At 40.9% G+C, this 25,401-nt stretch overlaps 1 long non-coding RNA gene across 1 annotated transcript; it reads right to left on the bottom strand.

The window, feature by feature from the left end:
• Positions 1–4,289: 4,289 nt before the first annotated feature.
• Positions 4,290–25,286, bottom strand: LOC105604069 (uncharacterized). The gene is made up of 3 exons (XR_003586498.3): positions 25,042–25,286; positions 14,011–16,148; positions 4,290–8,902 (listed from the first exon to the last, which is right to left on the bottom strand). It is a non-coding gene; the product is annotated as an uncharacterized LOC105604069 (long non-coding RNA).
• Between the last annotated feature and the right edge of the window lie 115 nt (positions 25,287–25,401).

Raw genomic sequence — 25,401 nt, 5'->3', positions numbered from 1 at the left:
CCCTTCTCCAGGGGATCTTCCTAACCCAGGGATCAAACCCAGGTCTCCCGCATTACAGGCAGGATTCTTTACCAGGTGAGCCACCAGGGAAGCCCAAGAATACTGGAGTGGATAGCCTATCCCTTCTCCAGTGGATCTTCTCAATCCAGGAATCAAACCGGGGTCTCCTTCATTGCAGGAAGAGTCTTTACCAGCTGATCTACCTTGTTATACTTTATGCATAGTGTGTGTGCATGCTAAGCCATGTCAGTGATGTCCAACTCTTTGTGACCCCGTGGGCTGTAGCCCACCAGGCTTCTCTGTCCACGGGATTCTCTAGGCAAGAAAACTGGAGTGGGTTGCCATGCCCTCCTCCAGGGTGTCTTCCTGCCCCAGGGGTTGAACCCGGGTCTCCTGCATTACAGGCACATTCTTTACTATTTGAGCCACCAGGGAAGCCTTTACGTATATAAGTAGTATCTGTTAATCTTATACTCCTAATTTATCCCTCCCCACTCCTTCCCTCTTTGGCAACCTTAAGTTCGTCTTCTATGTTTGTGAGTCTGTTTCTGTTTTGTACTATTTTTTAGATTCCACACAGAAGTGAAATCCTGTATTTGTTTTCTCTGTGTCTTAAATTGTTTTTAAAGCCAAATCTTTATTTTAAAATTACGGAAGTGCTTACCCTTCCAAGTGAAAGAAATTTGTGCAGAAATAGCAAGGCTGCTTAGTTTGCTCACATTACACAGTTTAGTGAAATGTAATTTGAAGGGATATAATGGTCATGGGAAGGCTTCCCCAGTGGTGAAACGGTAGAGAACCTGCCTGCAATGCAGGAGACGCAGGAGACAGGGGTTTGATCCTGAGTTGGGCAGATCCCCTGGAGAAGGAAATGGCAACCTGCTCCAGTATTCTTTTCTGGAGAATCCCAGGGAGAGGAACCTGGTGGGCTGCAGCCCACAGGGTTGCAAAGGGTGGGACACAACTGAGCAACGGAGCACACACAATGGTTATTTAAATGTGAACTGCTAAATATTTTCCCAGGAAAACAAAAATAAATAAAGTAAAGAAAACATAAATGAAAGGTTTCCATAAGATTAAAAATTGCTCACACTTTAAAACTACTCTGGGTTTAGCATTCAACAGTTCCTTCGGTGCTGTTCTAGGAAATGGATGAGTTATGACCACTAAGAGAATCTTAAAGTTTCGTTCAGTCATGTTTGACTCTTTGAGACCACATGGACTATATAGCCTGCCAGGCTCCTCTGTTCCTGAAATTCTCCAGGCCAGAATACTGGAGTGGGTAGCCATTCCTTGCTCCAGGGGATCTTCCCAACCCTGGGACAGAACCCAGGTCTTCTGCAATGCAGGCAGATTCTTTACCGTCTGAGCCACCAGGGAAGATTAGCACATTTGTAAATTGAATGATTATATTAATAATTTGACCACCAGAATGTCTTATCTATTATGTGTATGACCACCCACATTAGAGTTGGACATGACTGAGCAACTTTCACTTTCACCCACATTAGCAAAGTGACGTTATAATAGAATCAAGTTACTAAAACTTTTGATTGTATCAGGTCAGTTCAGTCGCTCAGTAGTTCTTGGCGACCCCACGAACTGCAGCACACCAGGCTTCCCTGTCTATCACCAACTCCTGGAGCTTTCTCAAACTCATGTCCATTGAGTCAGTGATGCCATCCAACCATCTCATCCTCTGTCAATCCCTTCTCCTCCTGCCTTCAATCTTTCCCAGAATCGGGGTCTTTTCCAATGAGTCAGTTCTTTGCATCAGGTGGCCAAAGTATTGGAACTTCAACTTCAGCATCAGTCCTTCCAATGAACATTCAGGACTGATTTCCTTTAGGATTGACTGGTTTGATCTCCTTGCAGTCCAGGGGACTCTCAAGAGTCTTCTCCAACACCACAGTTCAAAAGCATCAGTTCTCCAGCACTCACGTTTCTTTATAGCCCAACTCTCACATCCATATGTGACTACTGGGAAAAACCATAGCCCTGACTAGATGGACCTCTGTTGGCAAAGTAACGTCTCTGCTTTTTAATATGCTGTCTAGGTTGGTCATAGCTTTTCTTCCAAGGAGCAAGTGCCTTTTAATTTCAAGGCTGTAGTCACCATCTGCAGTAATTTTGGAACCCAAGAAAATGAAGTCTGTCACTGTTTCCATTGTTTCCCCATCTATTTTGCCATGAAGTGATGAGACCAGATGCTATGATCTTAGTTTTTGAATGTTGAGCTTTAACCCAACTTTTCCACTCTCCTCTTTCACTTTCATCAAGAGGTTCTTTAGTTCCTCTTCACTTTCTGCCATAAGGGTGGTGTCATCTGCATATCTGAGGTTATTGATATTTCTCCCACCAATCTTGATTCCAGCTTGTGCTTCATCCAGCCCAGCATTTCACATGATATACTCTGCATGTAAATTAAATAAGCAGGGTGACAATATACAGCCTCCACGTACTCCCCAGTTTGGAACCAGTCCATTGTTCCACATCTGGTTCTAACTGTTGCTTCTTGACCTGCATACAGGTTTCTCAGGAGGCAGGTCAGGTGGTCTGGCATTCCCATCTCTTGAACAATTTTCTACAGCTTCTGGTGATCCACACAGTCAAAGGGTTTGGCATAGTCAATAAAGCAAAAGTAGATCTTTTTCTGGAACTCTCTTGTTTTTTCAATGATCCAATGGATGTTGGCAATTATATCTCTGGTGTATCTGCGTTTTCTAAATCCATCTTGAACATCTGAAAGTTCATGGTTCACATACTGTTGAAGCCTGTCTTGGAGAATTTTGAGCATTACTTTGCTAACGTGTAAGACGAGTGCAATTGTGTGGTAGTTTGAACATTCTTTGGCATTGCCTTTCTTTTGGATTGGAATGAAAACTGACCTTTTGCAGTCCTGTGGCCACTGCTGAGTTTTCCAAATTTGCTGGCATGTGGAGTGCAGCACTTTCACAGCATCCTCTTTTAGGATTTGAAATAGCTCAGCTGGAATTTCATCACCTTTACTAGCTTTGTTTGTGGTGCTATTTCCTAAGGCCCACTTGACTTCACATTCCAGCCAGGATGTCTGGCTCTAGGTGAGTGATCACATCATCGTCTATTGTATACTAATAGACATCATTTAAAAACTAAACCATGGACACAACAAACCTAGGAAAAATGTATAGCAAATTTGAGAACAGATTAATATATTATATAAAAAACCATTAAGTTGAGGGAAAATCCTCTCTTAACAGCTTTGATGGGCAAAAGCCATGAAAGACATATCACAGAGGACATGATATGATAACAGAAAAATTTCTGCTTCTCCAGAAATTAATATATTCTCTTTTGCTGAGCAAACTAGTTGAAATTAAAGAAAAAATTTGCAATATCCATGGCTAAGAAGTATGTGATAAAACAAGGTACTGTATTTCCGGTGAGAATATAAAGTTGGTATAAACCTTTTGGAAAGCATTTTGACAATATGTGTCAAGGATCTAAAAAATCTTCATGCTTTTTGATCATTTCACTTTGAGGATCTACACTTGGGGAATAATCCTACATGAAAAAATATAATATGCCAAATGATATTTGTCAAAATATTGTCTGTATAGTTGCAAACCACCTAAATAGTCAACAGGAGAGAAATTATAGTATATTTATTTGATGAAATATGATATAGAAAATATGACTTGAGGACGCCCATAAACACAGCATGGAGGAAAAAATATAAGCATGTTGTAGAATACAAACTGTATGATATTAATTATGTAGAGTCTGAAACATGCAAATGTTACTACATACTACTTGAGGATTCAAACATATGTGGTCAAAGTATAGAGAACTGTAAGAATGCAATAGTCCAGAATTTAAGAAAGTAGTTATGCTACAGAGAGAATGATCACACAGAGGTATGAATTGTATTGTAAAGATTTATTTATTTTATTTTTTACCTTTTAAATAGCTTTATTGGAATATAATTCATATAGAATTCCACTTTTAATTTTTATTTTATTTATTTATTGATGGCTGCAACATGAGGCCTGCAGTATCTTAGTTCCCTGACCAGGGATTGCCCCAGTGGCCCCTGCAGTGGAACCCCAGAGTCCTAACCACTGGACCACCAGGGAAGTCCCTCCACTTTTAATTTTCTTTTCTTTAAACACTTTGTGTGTATTTACATTTGAGAAAAGTCCTGGGGAGTGTATATATGGCACTGTGTGGCGAGGGAGCTTCCTTTTTCCAGGGCTGCAGATAGAAGCCATTCTAAAAATAAAATACTTTTGTACATTATTCCAATAGCGTACACTTATCAAGTTTAATCAAGTACAAATGAATAATAAAAAGCAGTGAAGATATTTTACACAGAGACAAATTCGTTTTTAAGCAACAAAGGTTATATTAACATGGTTAATACTTAATTTAAGTGCTATGCAACATTTGTAAACACATATAAACATTTACTGACTGCTTATTGTGTATCATATTCCCTCAGACAGTAAAGAATCTGCCTGCAATGCAGGAGACCTGGGTTTGATTCCTGGGTTGGGAAGATCCCCTGGAGAAGAAAATGGCAACCACTCCAGTATTCTTGCCTGAAAAATCCCATGGACAGAGAAACTTGGCAGTCTAGAATCCATGAGGTCACAAAGAGTCAGACACGACTGAGCAACTTAGCACTGGTGCATTCGTGTACTGTCCTAGGCGATTTAGTCCTGTGCTACCTCATTTGATTTTTACAAGAACCACATCAGACAGGTACCATTATTATTCCCATTTTCTGGATGAGGAAATTGAGGCAATGGTCCAAATTTGTATAGCTTATAAGTGACGGAACTACGATTGGAAGTGATTTAGGCCAGCTCAGAATTGTGCTGTCAACCATTATGCTAAGCTGCGTTTCCCTAAAGTAGTGCAGGGAATTAAATTGTGGCTTAAAATTTGAAATTGCATTTTTTTCTGAGTCAGTTATATACCCCGTACATGGAAGTTAGTGTGAAAATTAAATGCAGGTTGAGCTTTCAATTTCCAGACCACCTCTCACTATCTTGAAGCTTAACCTGGTTTTTACTTGTATTTTACAACCACCCCCGCACCCCCAGTTTTGATGACTCAGCTTATCTGTGTTGTGCTTCTTTTCATTACTTCTAGATCTAATAAGGGTTTCCCTGCTGGCTAAGCTGCTAAAGAATCTGCCTGCAATGCGGGAGACTTGGGTTCAATCCCTGGGTTGGGAAGATCTTCTGGAGAAGGGAACTGGAGAATACCCCCTCCAGTATTCTGGCCTAAAGAATTCCATGGACTATTCCATAGGGTGGCAAAGAGCAACTTTCAGTATGAAACACTGCCATTGTTTTGGGGAAGTATGTTTTAATTTGGGGCCGTTTCATTAGAATGAAAAAGCAATTTCATAAGGAACAGAGTTTTTATATAACAGATGTAAGCACTTCCCTGTTTTGAAGCTCAGCCTTGTTTTTTCTCAAGAAGAAGAGAGAAATGATTTCGCTGTTCATTTTTACTTCTACTAGATTTGTGAATGTATATTTTAATAACTCTTGACCATATTGTTAGGCATGAAACAACAAATTAAAAGAAACATAGGTTTTATAACAGGAAGATATACTTTTTTATTATTTAGGCTTTCAAAGTATTTAGAGTTTTTGAACACTAAATAGTATTCAGAAGTCAGTATGAAAGATGCAGAAGGGCCTTCAGTGAAAAATGAGTCCCCTTGCTTTTTCATTCTGCCCTTGACAGAAGTGACTGCTGTTACCATGTTATTACTATGCTGTGGGAGGGGTTTTACCTTCATAAAAGCACCTTGCCCTTTTCAGCTTCTTAGACTACTTTTATTTATTTATTTAATTTTTATTGCTGTATAGTTGATTTGCATAGACTTATTTTTTTTATTTACAAATATCTATTGGGCAATGATGACATATTAGGTCCTGTGATTTTTTTTCATTAATTTTAATTAGTTGCTTTAAAATTACAATGTTGTTAGTTTCTACTGTACATGAAAATGAATCAGCCATACATATACATATATCCTCTGCACAGACTTACTTTTAAACGACTACCCCTACTTGTTTTGTTTCAGCATCTTAATGGTAATAGTCCACTGCTTTATGTTGTCCTTTCCTCTCAATAACAGGCCCTCGGATATTGTATTGTTATTCTATGGTTTATTTCTTAAGCTCTGTGAGGATACATGCATTTCATTCCGTTTATTCCTTATGTCTTTCTGTATGAAATATTTCATGATAAATTTAAAATGTTATGTAGCAAAAAAAAATGTTATGTAGCTATCAAAAAGTTACATATAGAGCAAATGTGATAACATGGAAAACATTTGTGCTATAACATTAAACTAAAATTCAGAATGATTACAACTGTGTAAAAGGCATCAAAACAACTGACAGAGGAAGACCTCTCCAAATTAACACATTCCCCTTTGAATGGCGGTATTATTACTTCCTTATTTTTTTAAAGTATTTCATTTGCTTTTCTTTATGATCGGCATTATACTATAACTTAAAAATAGTAAACTAATTTTTAAAAACAAGGACAATATATTTATTAGGTATTAAGCCATTTCCAACCAGTCCATTCTAAAGGAGACCAGTCCTGGGTATTCACTGGAAGGATTGATGCTGAGGCTGAAACTTCAATACTTTGGCCACCACATGCGAAGAGTTGACTCACTGGAAAAGACCCTGATGCTGGGAGGGACTGGGGGCAGGAGGAGAAGGGGACGACAGAGGATGAGATGGCTGGATGGCATCACCGACTTGATGGACATGAGTTTGAGTGAACTCCGGGAGTTGGTGATGGACAGGGAGGCCTGGCGTGCTGCGATTCACGCGGTCGCAAAGAGTCAGACATGACTGAGCAACTGAACTGAACTGAAGCCATTTGTACTATTACTACATTTGATTTTTTAAAGGTTTTTTTAAATGTAGAACATTTTAAAAATCTTTATTGAATTTGTTATAATATTTCTTCTGTTTCCTGCAAGATCAAACCAGTCAATCCTAAAGGAAACCAGTCCTGAATTTTCATTGAAAGGACTGATGCTGAAGCTGAAACTCCAATACTTTGACCACCTGATGCTAAGAACTGACTCACTGGAAAAGACCCTGATGCTGGGAAAAAGTGAAGGCAGGACGAGAAGGGGTCGACAGAGGATGAGATGGTCGGATGCCATCATCAACTCAATGGACATGAGTTTGAGCAAACTCTGGGAGTTGGTGATGGACAGGGAAACCCTGGTTGTCCATGGGGTCACAGAGAGTCAGACACGACTGAACACCTGAAATGAACTGAACTTCTCTTTTATGTTTTGGTTTTTTAGCCATGAGGCATGTGGGATCTCAGCTCCCTGATCACTCATGAAACTGGAACAGCCTGCATTGGAAGGCGGAGTACTAACTACCAGACCACTAGGGAAGTCCCATCACGTTTGATTTGTAAGTTAATGTTCTGCTTACCTTGGAATTCAGCATCCTTCATGAGCTGTAGGAGGATGGGGAGGACAAAGATGGATTTCACTGGTACCCAAGCTGGTTGACAGAGGAGTGTGAAAGCTGGGTGAACAAGGGTTGCTGCTACAGATTCTTGAAGTTTATAAGATGATTGAAATTTGCTTCCAGTGAGACTTGAGGTAGCAGCAACTTTCCTTAGACCCAAAATATGAAATGTGAAAAAGTCAAGACTAATATTGAAATTGAGGCTCTGAACTCAAGTTTAGATATTAGAATATTTTCATAATTCCCAGTGACTCTTAGACTTCTAGAATGGTCCATGTCTTTGAGAACATCTGCTTTAACTTCCTCATGTGATAACTGGGCCAATGAAATGCCAGCCAAGTAAGCAAAAGAATCAAGTATTTCCACTTCTTTAATTTTATTAGTTCCTGTGTCAAACCCAAAACAAACAGTATCCTAAGATTTTCACAGGAAAATAGACTAAAAATTCCTTGACCTGCTCTTTGCTAGTCACAGAAAACCCTTGACAATACAGCTCCAAATTCTCTAACTTATCCCACACGGATCCTCCAGAAATGTGTGGAATTTCTGCTACACTCTGCTTCCCAACCTCCCTACCTGTGTTGACACCTCTGTTTCCCTCACCAGTAAGGCCCTGGTCCTTCTCTCTGCCTACTTAAGATAACTTATCTTTCAAGCCACAACTAAAACACTTGGTGAGTTGGTTACTGTCTAGATGCAACATAGTGAGTGGCTTGATTTGCTTGATGGATGTGGAAATAAAGTAGAATGCAAAATAACGTGTGTTACAGGGTTAGAGGTGGGAAGAATGATGAAGCCATAGGGAATAATAATAATATAATGGTAATGATTACTACTAACATTTATTGCATGCTTACTATGTGCTATGCCCTGTGTTAACCATTTTTATATTCACTGTCATACTAATTCCAACTCGTTATAAAAGACTCTGATGCTGGGAAAGACTGAGGGCAGAAGAAGAAGGGGATGACAGGGATAAGATGGCTGGAGGGCATCATTAACTCAATGGGCATGAGTTTGAGCAAACTTCAGGAGGTAATGAAGGACAGGGAAGCCTGATGTGCTGCAGACTATGGGGTCACAAAGAATCGCACATGAATGAGCGACTGAAAAACATCACACAGTAATATTCTCAAAGACAGTGAAATAGCCTATCAGGTTTGTGTTACATGTAATAGAGAACCCTACAAGAGTTTAAAGAAGTCCAGTGTTTTGTTTTGTTTTGTTTTCTCTTCTTTCATTTAATAAGGACTCCTCCAGTCCAGTTTTTGTGTGATTCAATGACATCACCAAGAATCCTATCTTCTTTCTTCACTCTTCTCAGCATATGTCTTTCATTTTCACAGTTATAATAGCACTGACACTTCTCCAAACATTGCATCTGCCTCCTGGAAAGAAAGGACATGAACATCTCTTTTCAAGAACCTCCATCAGCATCTTTTTGGTCAGAACTATGTCTCATGGGCTCCTCTAGTTGCAAAGGAGGCTATGAGATCACTAAATAAAAATGTGTTAGAGGAAAGAATGAATATTTTGGAAGACAAACCAAAATATTATCCTCATTTTACAGTTGAGACAGATGAGGCATAAGAATGCTTAGAAATACTGTCGGAAGTAAGTCTGCCAGTAGAGCCCAAGTTATTAAGCATTTACATTACATGGCACTATTATTTAATGGCTTTGGTCCTGCTCTCAGTTCAGATGGGGTGCAAATGATTAGAACACACTTTGTGCCACCTTTTCCTTCTCTGGCACCTTCTCTTTCTCTTTGCTGTTGTCTTTCCCCCTCAGATCTCAGAGAGGAGGCTACAGTTTTTAGTTAGGGCTGGAGGGAGGAAACTCAGTGTAGTTCATCATCTTCTTTCCCACTTAAAATCCTCAATATTGTTTTTGAAAACAAGAGGATGATTTGATGAATCTGGTAAATGATTAAGTGTGAAGCTTGCCACAGAATCCCACAAAATCTTAGGGTTTGATCACAAGGTGTTTGGGTCATAGAAGATACATATGAATGAGAAAGAGGAATTGCTAAATTTCTTGTGTTAAGTTTCAGATGTTGGCAAAACTTCCAGATAAGACTTATGGACATGGGGAGAGGGGAGGGGAGGGTGAGATGTATGGAAAGAGTAACATGGAAACTTACGTTACCATATGTAAAATAGATAGCCAATGTGAATTTGCTGTATGTCTCAGGGAACTCAAACAGGGGCTCTGTGACAACCTAGAGGGGTGAGATGGCGAGGGAGATGGGAGGGAGTTTCAAAAGGGAGGGAATATATGTATACCTATGGCTGATTCATGTTGAGGTTTGACAGAAAACAGCAAAATTCCGTAAAGCAATTATCCTTCAATAAAAAAAAAAAACAACTTCCAGATAGATATTGATCATCATGAGTGAGTCAGTCATAAGAAGCAGAAGATATTGTGAATATTTGACCATACTTTAATTTTTTAAATGTATTAAAAAAGAAAGCAGAGGAGAAGAAAAGTAAGGTGAATGTATGAAAAAGCAATATTACCCCATTGGAATAATAAAATAAATTTGTTTTGCTTATTTCTAAACTTGTTTGTAACAAGGCTTTATATGCCTGAGGATGAACAAAGAGGGTAATATTTCAATCTTGAAGATAATGAAACAATGACTTTTTTTTTTTAAAGGAGCATCATTAATTTATATCTATTCTGCACTTGGGGAATACACAGCATCTTATGAAACTCTGTGAACAATTCTATGGACTGGGGCAGGGGATGGAAGCAATAGAAAAATAAGGAATTCAATCAGAGAGCTCCCATGATGTATGATATTTATAAAATCAACTTCAGACCTCCCAACAGTGGGAGAGTGTTTCCTTTTATCTCATGAATATATTCTTTATTCTGAGTGTGGCAAAAGTCAATGCTGTGAGTGTTTACTTTCCTGTCTTCATCAGACAGTGGGATATATTGACAAACATAGTATTAGAATCATCTTAACGGGTGAAATTGTCCAAGCTCTGCATAGGATCCTCTTTGGATGTGTCATTTTTTTTTTTTTTGCTATTATTTAAAGTGGGGTCCATGGGCCAGCAGTAACAACATCATCTTAAATTTTGCTAGGAATGCAGACTCTCAGAGTTGACCTAGACCTTCTGAATTATAACCTGCATTTTAAACAGGATCCCCACATGATCTGTGAATTAAACTTTGGTAAGCACTGAGGGAGCCAATTAAGAAAGCACATTGAATGCAACAGAAAAGCTTCTTGGTTTTTAGTCATTGTTATAAGGCAGTGATTACTGGTCTTCATGGGATCTTGGACTTCAGGAGATCTCCCTTCACAACAAATGTACCTGAGCACTTGAACATGGTACTTTGCCTAAAAGTTTTTAGAGGAATCCACAGTCTCAAGGCTAAAAGCCAGGATCTTATTTTCCTTTTCTAACCCGGGGAAACGCTTTCCAACCACTGACATGCAAGCAGGCTGATTAACTATGGCATGAACACCAGCTGAATGTGTGCATGATGTCTGCGTGAGCAAACAAAACTAAAAAGTACTTTTTCTAGAAACTTAGTCACCAGCCATGACTGCGTTTGTAGGTATTGGTAATTAATGTTTTTTCCTGGTGAGGAAATTAAAAAATTTAAACAGAAAAAGCATTTAATTTTTGTCTTACTGAAATGAAATCTGATGCCAGACTAGAGTTTGAAAGCAGCCTTGAGAAGAAAGAATCCTGCTTAAATCCAAGCCCTTGGTTGGTGATTGTAATACGATAAGAGAGAGAAGTTAAGAGAATATTTACATTCCGTGACTACAGAAGTAGAGTTAAAAAAAAAAAAAAAAAACTGGGAAGGAGCAGGAAAGGTCTTACATTTAAATCTATACAGGAGCTGTCTCTTGTCAATATTTACTGAGAAGGAACAAAAGGCTTAAACAACTTAAAATCCACGCTCATTTTTCTAGCCAATGGGACTGAGCTTCCTCTCAGTCTTTAAAATTAGGCATCCATGGCCCTGGTAACAGTAATGCTGTGTTTTATTCTTCTTTATCGTCATATGTGCTGGAAAAATTCCACCCCAATTTTTTTTTATCTGATTTGCATCAGCAATATCTATTTCTGAGGATTATTCATGGATTACCCATCAATATTCAGAACAACGTTTCTATGGATCTTAATCTTTACTATATTTGGCTTAATGTTTTGTTTTCTAAAAAAAAAAATTCCATTTCCTTACTGCCACTCAGCATAAGACTAACCCCAGTTTACTGTTTGGTTGGCCAACGTATTTGCAATCTCACTTAGATGAAAAGGGGCCATCCACATGAAAGGCTCAGCAAGCTGAAGCTATACAGAGAGAAGGGCTTAACTCAAAATAGAAATTGTCCTGAGCTTTTTCTTTTTAAAAATAAGCTTTAAGCAACCCAAAAAGGGTGCTCTGAATGTTTCATTGTGGAAATTCTTAGAAAGTATTTTTCTTTAATGTTTTCTGGGAGTTTTTTGAAAACTGGTCATTCACAGCAAAGCTTACTTGAGTAAAGTTGTTGGTGGTGGTGGTGATTTTGTTGTTTTTCATTTTGCTCCCCATTCCTACTTTTCCCATCAAATTCTGCAGTTGTCGGTCTTGCTATCTGTGGTCTTGTCTTTCTGTCATTTTCTCCCATGATCGTTCAGCGAGAGGGGAAGCCAAATCATAAACAGGAGGAGAAAGCTGGCTAACAGCCACAGTTTGTTTAAAACAGTCTACATGTAATACAGCTCTTGGCTTCTGCTTAGAAAGTGACCTTCTCTCATAAGCAACCAGCAAGGCAGCGACTCCAGTGGCTTAGCCACAAGTAAAGGCACACAGGGTCTTCCCCGATGGCTTAGCGGGTAAAGAATCTGCCTGCAATGCAGGAGACAGAGGAGACGCAGGTTCCATCCCTAGGTTGGGAAGATCCCCTGGAGAAGGAGATGACAACTCACCCCAGTATTCTTGCTTGGGAAATCCCATGGACAGAGGAGCCTGGCGGGCTACAGCCTGTGGTGTCACAGAGAGTTGGACATGACTTAGCAAGTGAACAACATCAAAATCACACAGGGGGCTTGGGCGCTGCTACCTACAAATGGCTTTGGATCCAAACGACAGTGATCGGAGAACAGAGAGTTGTAGATTGCCCAGCTGTATTTCCTGCTGTCAGAGAGGAATGCCGAGAGGATGAAAAGTAACCATGGTAAGTGCGCAGACCACAGGCAACATGGTAAAGCAGGCTGGGGTGCCTGGAGCAGAAACCTTGCTGCTGAGATTCAGAAAGTCCTCTGAATGATTGAGCCATCTCATGTCTTTTTTGTTTGTTTGTTTGTTTTCTGTTTTCTGGTCACATATGCAGGATCTTAGTTCCCCAACTAGGGATTGAACCCACTGCCCCTGCAGTGGAAGCATGGTGTCTTAACCACTGACTGCCAGGGAAGTCCCTCAGACGTGTCTCACTTCTTGAAGGACAGAGCCAAGTGTGTAGCAGGCCCTCCATATCTACATATTTTTCCATGATACTTCTTAACGATTTTTGTTACTGTTAAGGAAAACTATTAATTTGCATTTAATTATTGTGAGCCCGCCTGCCAACGCAGGAGATGTGGGTTTGATCGCTGGGTTGGGAAGTTTCCCTGGAGAAAGGAAATTGCAACCCACTTCAATATTCTTGCCTGGGAAATTCCATGGATAAAGGAACCTGGTGGGATACAGTTCATGGACTCACAAAGAGTCCAACATGACTGAGCGACTAAACAACAACAACATTGTGTGTGTGGTCACCATTTCAAACTCTCTTATAGACCCAATCGTGTATCAGTGGATAGCTTCTGGATTTCTGCACATAACCCTGACCTCTTCCCTTCTTTCCAACAATTATCTTGTTTTTGTCTTCTATTTTATTGCACTGATTTGAGCTACCAGGGCAGTGCTAAATAATTGCAATTCATATGACATAGTTGTTCTCTCCTTTTTAACAAAAATGCTTTGGTCAATTATCATAAGTTATATACTATAGCGAGTTGAATCGTATCCTCCATGGTAAAGAATACACCTGCAATGCAGGAGACGGGGGTTTGATCCCTGGGTCAGGAAGATCCCCTGGAGAAGAAATGGCAACCTACTCCAGTATTCTTGCCTGGGAAATTCCATGGATAAAGGAACCTGGCGGGATATAGTCCATGGGGTCGCAGAGTCAGACACGGCTTAGCGACTAAAGAACAACCAAAAGATATGTTAAAGTCCTAAGCTTTGTTACCTGTGAATATTGACCTTACTTATTGCTGTGATCAGATGAAGATGAGCCCTAAATCCAGTGATGGTTGTCCTCTTAGGAGGAGATTTGGAGATACACATGTACTCACAGGGGGAAGACAATCATGAGACCGCAGAGGTAGAGATCAGGGTGATGATCCTACAGGCCAAGGAATGTACAGATTGTCAGCCCCCAACAGAAGCTGAGATGAACCAAGGAAGGATCCTTTCCCAGAGCCTTCAGAGTGAAACTGACCTTGCCAGTACCTTGTCTTCAACCTTCTAGCCTCCAGGACTGTGACAGAACAGGTGTCTGTTGCATCAAGACATTCAGTTCATGGTAATTTTCTGTTTTAAAACAGATATTTAAAGAGTAGTTCTCTTAGATTATGATATTTTGGAATATTAACAATGAGTACTCTTTTTATCTATTGAATACTTGCTAAATATGTATTTTAAAGTGTCTTTATATATTTTTATGCACATAGATTACCTTATATAAATTCACAAATATGGAAATATAATGACATGATAGCCTGGATTTTATGTTTTTAAATTTTTTCAGCCTCTTCCTCAGTTTTTTTTTTTTTTTTTAATTTTTGGCCACACCCCATGGCAGATGGGACCTTAGTTCCCTGACCAGGGATGGAACCCATGCCCCCTGAAGTGGAAGGTAGAGTCCTAACCATTGGACTGCCAGGGAAGTCCTGTGCTTTTAATATTGTAGTCTTTTTCTTGCTTGGCAGCGTCCTCCTCTTCTCCACCTCCTACTCCCATCCCCCATCCACTGTACATTACCCTAACCCATATACACAGGTAACTGTTCAGTATTTTTTTCTCCATGCTCAACCATGTATATACAACTTCAACATATATTCACAAATGTACAGATATTTGCATACATATATATGTACATAAATACATAAACACACAGGCATTTTTCTCATTATTTGTTTTTCAAAAATGAAATATTACCCATGTGATGTCAGATATCTGTGTCCTGAGTTATTCCACCAAACACTGATTTAAGTGTTGTTGTGTATTTTGTAGATGAGATTACAACCCATGACCAGTGAGTGACTCAGTTTTGCAGGCAGGTCTTATCTAACCAGCTGAAAGCCTGGAAGAGCAGAGCTGGAACCACCAGCTTTAACCCTTCCAGCTGCCCTCCTGGGCATCCCTGTGGATTTTGGACTAGACCAGCTAGTTCCTATAGGTGTGAAAGCGAATCCCACATTAAATCCCTGAATATATGTCCCTACTGGTTCTGTTTCTCTACATGAGTCCTGACTAATACAACACACTCTTCTTACTTTGCATTCTAATTCAACAATATTTCTTGGAAATTGCTCCAAGCCCATTGACAGAGCTATAGTTCATTCTATTTAATGCCTGCATGCTGTTCTATGGCATGAATGTACCATTAAGGTTTGACTATTTCCAGCTTTTTTGCCATTACAGAAGATGCTACATTAAACGCCTTATACTGATGACTTTTTCCTTCTAGATAGAATCCCAGAAAGGGGAGTGCTGAGTTAAATGATTATGTAGGTATCTTCTGTAATGTGTATACACATATATACAGAATATTAATTGATGTTAATACTTTACTTTCCGAAACGAGTGGAACAACTCCAGTGCTATTCCTTACATGAAAACATTCTAACAAGGTGCCACTGTTCTATTTTTTTCTGATGACTATAGAGTGATATAGTAATCACTTTAATTTTCATTCCCTGATGTGTAAATTGAGTATATTTTATATAGTTTTGAGCATTTGGATTTGCTCATCTTCCTTGAAATTTTCTTAATGTACCTTGTCTATTTTACTTTTGGGCTGTTTGCCCTTTCTTACAAATTTATAAGATATTACTCTGTTCTCTGTATTGCAAAAATTTTAACATATTGTTTGTTGACTTCGTTTATGGTATATTAGCCAACATTTTTCTTTACATGCAATGAAAATATGCCTATTGTCTCCCTTATATATACATACATACGTATGTATTTGGCTTTACTGGGTCTTAGCTTTGGCACACAGGATCTTCAACCTTCCTTGCAGCATGTGGGATCTTTAGCTGTGGCATGTGAACTCTCAGTTGGGATGTGGGATCTAGTTCCCTGACTAGGGGCTGAACCCCAGCCCCCTGCATTGGGAGCCTGGAGTCTCAGCCACTGGGCCACCAGGGAAGTCCCTCCATTATAGATTTTATCCCCCATTACAGCTCTCTGGTTTCAAATCTCGGAGAAGGCAGTGGCACCCCACTCCAGTACTCTTGCCTGGAAAACCCCATAGGCGGAGAAGCCTGGTAGGCTGCAGTACATGGGGTCGCGAAGAGTCGGACACGACTGAGCAGCTGTTTCAAATCTTGGTGAAGAAGGTTGCCGATGTCCCTAGAAGAGATGGCGTTTGTAGGCTGTCTTAGAAGATTTGTATTGCTTTATTGTTATATTTAAGCCTTTTAGTATTTTTGTGTATATTATGTTTACCTGAAAAACCTAAGCAGCTTTGGTAAATCTTAATTATATTTATAAACAAATGGAGATTGAATTCTCCTTTTCAAATTCATAACCAATTTAAAACATTTCTTGACTTACTGTAACAGTCAGAAATCCCCCACAACCTGAACAGCTTTACTGAAGTATAATTGACATCCATTAAACTGCACGTTTAAAGCAGGCGCCTTAATCAGCTTTGAAAGATGTACACATCCATGACTCCATCACGACCGTTGGGAAAGTGAACATACCCATCTCAGAAGCTTCCTTCGCAACCCCGCCCCCTCCTGCCTACACACAGGCAGGCAGATCTGCTTCCTATCGCTACAGTGAGCTTGACTTGTCTAGAATTTTATATAAACGGAATCATGAAGTATGTACTTTTTTTTTTTCTTGATCTGCCCTTCACTCAGCATTTTAAGATTAATTTACATGATGGAATGTATCAACGGGCTCCCCTGGTGGCTCAGATGATAAAGAACCCGCTTGCAAAGGGGAGAACTCAGTTCAATCCCTGGGTCAGGAAGATCCCCTGGAGAAAGGAATGGCTACCCACTCCAGTATTCTTGCCTGGAGGATCCCATGGACAGAGGAGCCTGGTGGGCTACAGTCATGGGGTCGCAAAGAGCTGGACAGGACTCAGTGACTAACACTTTCACACTTTCATGTATCAATAGGTTTTCTTAGCTAACTTCTTTTTCAAATTTATTTATTGATGTGGAGTCTTTTTAAAGTCTTTATTGAATTTGTTACAATATTGCTGCTGCTTCTTTTTTTTTTTTAATGTTTTGATGTTTGGCCAGGAGATATGTGGGACCTTAGCTCCCCAACCAGGGATTGAACTCCCACCCAGCTGTGTTGGAAAACAGAGTCTTCACCATTGGACCACCAGGGAAGTCCCAAGTTTATCTCTTTTTATTGCTGGATAGCACTCCAGCATGCAGCTATACCACAGTATATTTACCATTCACATGTTTTTGGACGTCACCTTCAGCATCGGTTCTCATGTATAGAGAGTAGGCTTCTCCACACACTTTACATTCGTGTTCAATACCTGTGTGAGTTCCTCACATACAATAAGCAGTGCGATTCCACAGGATTTCCACCCTTAGTACATTTACAGGGTGCATCGCCTATATGAATGCTGTAATATTTAATGTGGCACAGTTTCTGCCTGAAAGTTTTTGCACATTCACTGTATTTTCAGGGCATCTCTCAAATGAGATTTTTCACTTGCCATTGAATAAATTCTCATCTTCCTTACATGCATAGGGTTTATCTCTAGGAAGACTTCTCAAGTACCTACTAAGGCTTGACTTTGGAATAAAAGCTTTCTCATAGCTACCACATTCATAAAATTTCTCTCTTGCATGCATTTGATGAATAATGAGGTTTTCCCTTTTGTCTGCAGATTTTTCACATTCATTACATTCACCGAGTTCCTTTCCAGCCTGAATGTTTTGATCTGTAATGAGGCACTGCTTCTAGGTAAAGACACTTCCACATTGATTTACACTCAGGGCAGTCTTTCTAGCGTAGACTGTCTCACACTCTGTGAGATGAGATTTGCCACGGACGTGGGGATCGCCCACTCTCTTTATACTCATTGGATCTCTCCACATGCCCTCTTTGATTTCAAAGGAGAAATGGCATCCAAATACAAGTTTTCCCACACATTGACAGGGTTTCTCCTTAGAAAGATGAGCGTGAGCTTTTTCTATGACAGCTGAAGGCTTTCCCACCTTCATCACTTTTATATGATTTCCTCCTTATGTGGATTCTGAAATGTAGAATGAGAGTCAACAGAACACTTGAAAGGGTGAGAGACGCTTGACTCCACTCAGCGCATGCCTGAATGCAGTCTCCAGGATGCATTTCCCCCTGGTCTCTGAGGTATTTCTTCTGGCTCATTATATTCGTGAGCGTTCCCTCTAGTATAAATTTCCAACATTCCTTACATCGGAATGTTTCTCTTTGGTATTCATTCTCAGGTATCTATCGGCATTGTATTTCTGAGAAGAGTCCTCCCACAATGTGGTTTCTACACGTGGACTCAGCAGTTGTGACTCCCGGGCTCTAGAGCACAGGCTCAGTAGTTGTGGAGTATGGGCATCAGGCTCTTCCTGGATCAAGGCCTGAAACCCTCAGTGAGATCACTACACGTAGGAGGAGCCATATCAAGATCATTATATTCATAATCATTCTTGCTCACACTGGCTCCCTTATACTGAAATCCAAGTTATGGTTCAAAGTCTTCAAACTGAGCTACACTCATAAAATGTTTTCTTGAAGGAACAACGTTGGATGGGAAGTACTTTTCCATTTGTCATTTGTGCTTGAAAAACATTAAAGAATTGTTACGCTTGCTGCCAAATGGTTGCTCTTCTTCTTCTAGCGTTCCTTTCCCTCTGATCAGTTTGCTTTCTTCTGAAATGATGAGCTTTCCCTTTTTTGCTCATGGATTTTGTTTTTAACCTTTGTAGGGTTCTCACTCTGTTTTTCTAATGCAGCTCTGTGATGCTTTTAAAGAAAAAAAGTCTTTTACAAACAGCATATACAGCATTTCAGTTGTTTTCCTTTTTTTAACTTTATTTACTGAATTTTATTTTTGGCATACCGGCTCTTTGTCACTGCGGCAGCTTTTCTCTAGTTGCGGAAGGAGGGGCTACTGTCTAGTTGCAATGCCCAGGCATCACAGTGGCTTCTCTCGTTTCTGATCGCAGGCTCTAGGGAGCGCAGGATTAAGAAGCTGAGGCATGTGGGCTTAGTAGTTTCAGCTCCTAGGCTCTAGAACACTGACTCTGTAGTTGTGCCACAGGGTCAGGTGGGATTATCCTGGAGCAGGGATCAAACCCTTGTCTCCTGCATTGGCAGGCAGATTCTTTACCACTGAGCCACCAGTGAAACCCTTTGATTAACAGTTGTTTACATGGGCCTATCTTATCTGCTATACTATTGGCGGCAGATGTCACTCTTCACCTCCCACTCTTTCTTCAGAAGATTCCTACTACAGTTTCTAACCCTTCCCGGAAGCTGCTATTGACAAATGACCAGCTGCTTCCTCTCCATCTTTCTGGTTATCTGCATCTTCCTTTACCTCTCAGCATCATGAGCTGCATCTGACGACTATACCCTTTTTCAAGTACTCTCTTCCCTTGGCTTCTCAGACTCCACCCTCACCTGTTCTCCTGTCTTACTGGCCTTCATGATCTCTTTGGTTGGTTCCCCTCTCACCTCTTTGGTTGGTTCCTCTCACCTCTGAATTCAGCAGCTCCCCGAAGTTTAATCCTGGACCCTTTTGTTTCCTCTATAAATACCCTCTCCCTTGTCTAATCCTCATTAGATGACCTCATCTTATTAGACTTCATGGAATCCAGTGTATTGAACAATGATTTACGGCAGGGGGAGGGATAAATTAGAAACTGGGATTAGTAGATACAAACTACTGTATATAAAATAGATGATTAATAAGGACCTACTGTATAGCACAGGGAATTCTAAATACTCTGTAATTAATGGCCTATATGGGAAAACAGATATCCTTTTCATTATAGGGGACTGGAATGCAAAAGTAGGAAGTCAAGAAACATCTGGAATAACAGGCAAATTAAGCCTTTGAATACAGAATGAACCAGGGCAAAGGCTAATAGAGTTTTGCCAAGAAAACAAACTGGTCACAGTAAACACCCTCTTCCAACAACATAAGAGAAGACTCTACACATGGACATCACCAGATGGTCAACACCGAAATCAGATTGATTATATTCTTTGCAGCCAAAGATGGAGAAGCTATATACAGTCAGCAAAAATAAGACCAGGAGCTGACTGTGGTTCAGATCATGAACTCCTTATTGCAAAATTCAGACTTAAATTGAAGAAAGTAGGAAAAACCACTAGACCATTCAGGTATGACCTAAATTAAATCCCTTATGATTATACAGTGGAAGTGAGAAATAGATTCAAGGGATTAGATCTGATAGACAGAGTGCCTGATGAACTATGGACGGAGGTTTGTGACATTGTACAGGAGACAGGGATCAAGACCATCCCTAAGAAAAAGAAATGCAAAAAAGCAAAATGGCTGTCGGAGGAGGACTTACAAATAGCTGTGAAAAGAAGAAAATTGAAAAGAAAAGGAGAAAAGGAAAGATGCCCCTTTGAATGCAGAGTTCCAAAAGAATAGCAAGGAGAGATAAGAAAGCCTTCCTCAGTGATCAGTGCAAAGAAATAGAGGAAAACAATAGAATGGGAAAGACTAGAGATCTCTTTTAAAAAATTAGAGATACCAAGGGAATATTTCATGCAAATATGGGCACACAAAAGGACAGAAATGGTATGGACCTAACAGAAGCAGAAGACATTAAGAAGAGGTGGCAAGAATACACAGAAGAACTACAAAAAAGATCTTCATGACCCAGATAATCATGATGGTATGATCACGCACCTAGAGCCAGACATCATAGAATGTGAAGTAAAGTGGGCCTCAGGAAGCATCATCATGAACAAAGTCAGTGGAGGTGAAGGAATTCCAGTTGAGCTATTTCAAATCCTAAAAGATGATGCTGTGAAAGTGCTGCACTCAATATGCCAGCAAATTTGGAAAACTCAGCAGTGGCCACAGGACTGCAAAAGGTCAGTTTTCATTCCAATCCAAAAGAAAGGCAATGCCAAACAATGCTCAAACTACTGCACAACTGAACTCATCTCACATGCTAGCAAAATAATGCTCAAAATTCTTCAAGCCAGGCTTCAACAGTATGTGAACCATGAACTTTCAGATGTTCAAGATGGATTTAGAAAATGCAGATACACCAGAGATATAATTGCCAACATCCATTGGATCATTGGAAAAACAAGAGAGTTCCAGAAAAAGATCTACTTTTGCTTTATTGACTATGCCAAACCCTTTGACTGTGTGGATCACCATAAGCTGTGGAAAATTGTTCAAGAGATGGGAATATCAGACCACGTGACCTGCCTCCTGAGAAACCTGTATGCAGGTCAAGAAGCAACAGTTAGAACCAGACGTGGAAGAATGGACTGGTTCCAAATTGGGAAAGGAGTATGTCGAGGCTGTATATTGTCACCCTGCTTATCTAACTTACATGCAGAGTACATCATGCAAAATGCCAGGCTGCATGAAGCACAAGCTGGAATCAAGATTGCCATGAGAAATACCAACAACCTCAGATACAGAGATGACTTCATTGGGAGGACTGATGCTGAAGCTGAAATTCCAATACTTTGGCCACCTGATGCAAAGAACTGACTCATTTGAAAAGACCCCGATCCTGGGAAAGACTGAAGGTGGGAGGAGAAGGGGACGACAGAGGATGAGATGGTTGGATGGCATCAGACTCAATGAACATGAATTTGAGTAGGCTCTAGGAGTTGGTGATGTACAGGAAAACCTGGTGTACTGTAGTCCATGGGGTCAGAAAAGAGTCAGATAGGACTGAGCAACTGAACTAAACTGACTGGTACTTTTCCTCTCACTTACACTACTGTTTTAGTCCAGATCACCGTAATTTCCTGTGTAGATCATATTGGAACAAACACTTACTATCCTTTTCTCCTGATTCGTTCCCTTCCCCACCATGATAAGCATCCTTGAGCAGTCTGAGTTATTAAAACAAAACGAAATAATGTATCACATCTTTGCTTAGAACCCCTAACTACTTTAAATTGTACTTCAAATACAATCTTCCATATCATAGCCTTCAAAACCACATATGATCTGGCCTTTGCCTGTTTTCCCAGGTTTTTTTTTTTTTTTTAAAGATGTATTTATTTGTTTTTGCTGTGCTGGATGTTTGTTGCTGATTGTGGGCTTTCTCTAGTTACGGAGAGCAGGGGCTACTCTCTAGTTGTGGTGTGTAGGCTTTTCACTGCAGCGGTTTCCCTTGGTATGGAGCATGGGCTCTAGGCCCATGGGCTCAGCTGTTCCTTGGCATGTGGGATCTTCCTGATCCAGGGATTGCATCCTTGTTCCCTGCATTGTCAGGCATTCTTTACCACTGAACCACCAGGGAAGGACCCCCAGCCCCCAAGGTTTTTTGAATCACTATATTCCTTGCCCTGTGTTCCAGCAACTCAGGCCTTATTGTATTTTTCAGTGTGTTAGGATAAAAGCTCCATAAAGGCAGGGATTTTTATGGGTTGTTTTTCCTTTTGTTCATAATGTTGACAAATCTGTCCTAGGTGTCCTAAGCACCTAGGACAGTGCCTGACATATCAGAAGCATCTGGTGAATATTCGTTCAGTGGAAGAATGAGGATGTGCAAACTTTTCTTTCACTATCATGCCCTTAAATTTGCTGCTCTCAGACTGGAATGTTCTCCAGGATCTTAGTGTGGCAGGCTTTTTTTGTTTTTCATCAATCAAGTCCCAGCTCAAATGTTAACATCTTAGAAAGGATATCTTTGACACCTCTATTTAAATTGCCAGCGTTTTCCTCCCCTTTGCATTTTCCTGTTTTTATTTTCTTCAAAGCACTTATCGTTACCTGAAATTATATCATTTATCAACTTTCTTCTGTTGCCTCCACCAGAATGTAAGCTCCATGAGAGCAGGGGCTTCATTTTGTTTCTGGTTCCCCATTCCATCTTCCTTATTTACAGTGGTGACTGGTACACAGTACATATGGACATGACTTACTGACTCAACAATAACATATTCAATACCGAAAGGAGAGAATTCTACTGTATGCAAATTTAATTTAAACATTTATATAAAAAGCAGATTCCTGAGGCTGGTTCCAAACCTTCTGAATAAAAAAATCACTGGGGCTGTGTCTACTCAGCGATTTTTTGTGCAATCTAAGTTTTAGACAATTTCTCCAAGTCCGTGAGGCTAAGTTGGGCTCTCTAGTCCAGACAGCCCCATTTCTCATAGTAATCTCCCTTTTTGGGTTCCTTGGCAACATTTAGGGTCGCCAGGCCTCAGCTGTAATGATCCCAACCCATCAGAGAGGATGCAATCATATTAAATCTGAGAACAGGGTAAGTTCTCTCCAGGGGCAGTGGATCTGGCCCCTTCTGCCACTGTCTACTCACCGCACCTAAAGGGAACATTCAAGTGGGTCTCTTAACCAACAGCATCGTTCCTAAGGCACCTACTATATAGCACAGGGAACTCTGCTCAACGTTGTGTGTAGCCTAGATGGGAGGGGAGTTTGGGGACGAATGGATACATGGCATATGATGACTGAGTCTCTTCGCTGAAACTATCACAACATTGTTAATCAGCTCTACCCCAGTGTAAAATAAAAAGCTGTGGGACTTTTCCTGGTGGTCCAGAGGTTAAGAATCTGCCTGCCAATGCAGTGGACACGGGTTCAATCCCTGGTCCAGGAAGATACCCACATTCCTCGAGGCAGCAAGAGAGCTACCACAGTGACAAGCCTGTACACTGCAACTAGTGAGTAACCCCCACTCTCTGCAGCTAGAGAAAATTTGTGCACAGCAGCGAAGACCCCGCATAGTCAAAAATAAAGTAAAAATTTAAAAAGTCAATAAAAAGTTTAAAAAAAAATTTCCTAAGGCCACTGACTTCTGCATGTCTATATCCAGTGATGAGTCAACAGCATCTCTCTCTATAAATGATAAGGTCTGCCTCATCCAGCCCAAAATATGCTTTTCAGTTAAATTCAACAAATGTTCAACGACAGCTTGCACAGGAGTCTATGGAGGAACAAGCCATTGGCTGGTCATCAAGTTGCTTACAGGGTGGTCAACTGTCTTGAAATTCTAAAAACATAACGTTTTCCCAAGATTTCCCAAACTTTGTTTCCAGTTTTTAAAATACATGAAACAGTAACGAGGATATCGTGTAATGAATTTTACCTCCTCCTCACCTTCTCCCATCAGTTTTCTGTTCTCGGGTCTTTTACTTAGTTGTACTTTTTTCTTGGTTAGCTAGTGAAGCGAAGTTGCTCGGTCGTGTCCGACTCTCTGCGACCCCATGGGCTGTAGCCTGTCAGGCTCCTCCGTCCATGGGATTTTCAGGCAAGAACACTGGAGTGGGTTGCCGTTTCCTTCTCCAGGGGAATCTTTCCAACCCAGGAATCGAAACCGGGTCTCCCACATTGTAGGCAGATGCTTTTACTGTCTGAGCCACCAGGGAAGTCCCATAGTATAGCAATTTTGCCTGTTTCTTCGTCGTTAATTCTTTCATCCGTTTAAATTCTAGTGTGCTATTTTACATGTAAATTCCCCTTAATCTTCAAAACAACGTAGCAAGGTAGATGTCACGGACAGGGTGACTGCCCCATGAAGGTCCAAAGGTTCAAGATCTGTTCAAGAGCTAGTTGTCATTCACATTAGGGCCAGGGGGATTAAGGCTGATGTCTTGCTGCTAAGCCTGAGCTCATTTCTCTGCCCCGGGCTGTTATGCGAAGGCAATTTTATGGGATGGTACGATGTGGAAACCTGAGGTTAAAAGTAGAGTGAGGGAAGCCCTGGGTTAACCAGGGTTGAATAAGATCATGTTTGTGAAAATCACTTCCTCTGAGCACAGTAAAGGGGAGAGGAGAGAGCCGGCGTGGCGCTCTAAGGTTCTGCCGAGCAAAGCCCAGACTTCGTGGCCCGGCTCCAAGGCGCAGGGGCGCGAGTCCCGGCCGCCCTGCACTCTGCTGCGCGCACAGTGTGGGCTCGGCGGGGTCTCCGCAGATCGGCCCGTCGGGTGCCCAGGCGCGGCTCCCGGGACGTGGGTCCTCGGGGACCTGCAGGGAAGGCTGGGCACCCGACTAGCGGCCCCTCCTCCCGACCTGGGGTACAAGTCTTCCCACCTGGGCAGCCGGGGGTCCCCGCAAGCTGTTCTGGCCCTGAATCCGGAGAGTCGGCTTCTCTGATTGGCTTAGAGCACAAACGCATGCGAGCGCTGCCTGAGACGCGCTCTTTGATTGGATTTGAAACGAACAGCAGAACACGAAATAAAGAGGCCTTCCGTCATTGGGCCATCGTGTGAATCTCCTTTTGGCTTCTCCGCCGACTGAATTAGCGTCTCAGGATCTCGGTCATGAGTCTTAAATCTGGGCCTGTCAATTCGCCCCGGCGTTACTCGTCTCTAGACGAGGCACGGAGTTTACAGAATTCAACCAATCACATAAGGCCGAGATCAGGTTGCCAGGCAGGTTATGCTAATGAGG

Source organism: Ovis aries, chromosome 21, assembly GCF_016772045.2.
Source record: "Ovis aries strain OAR_USU_Benz2616 breed Rambouillet chromosome 21, ARS-UI_Ramb_v3.0, whole genome shotgun sequence".
Taxonomy (NCBI): Eukaryota; Metazoa; Chordata; class Mammalia; order Artiodactyla; family Bovidae; genus Ovis; species Ovis aries.
The sequence above is the reverse complement of the archived record's forward strand: the minus strand, read 5'-3'. Positions and strand labels throughout refer to the sequence as shown.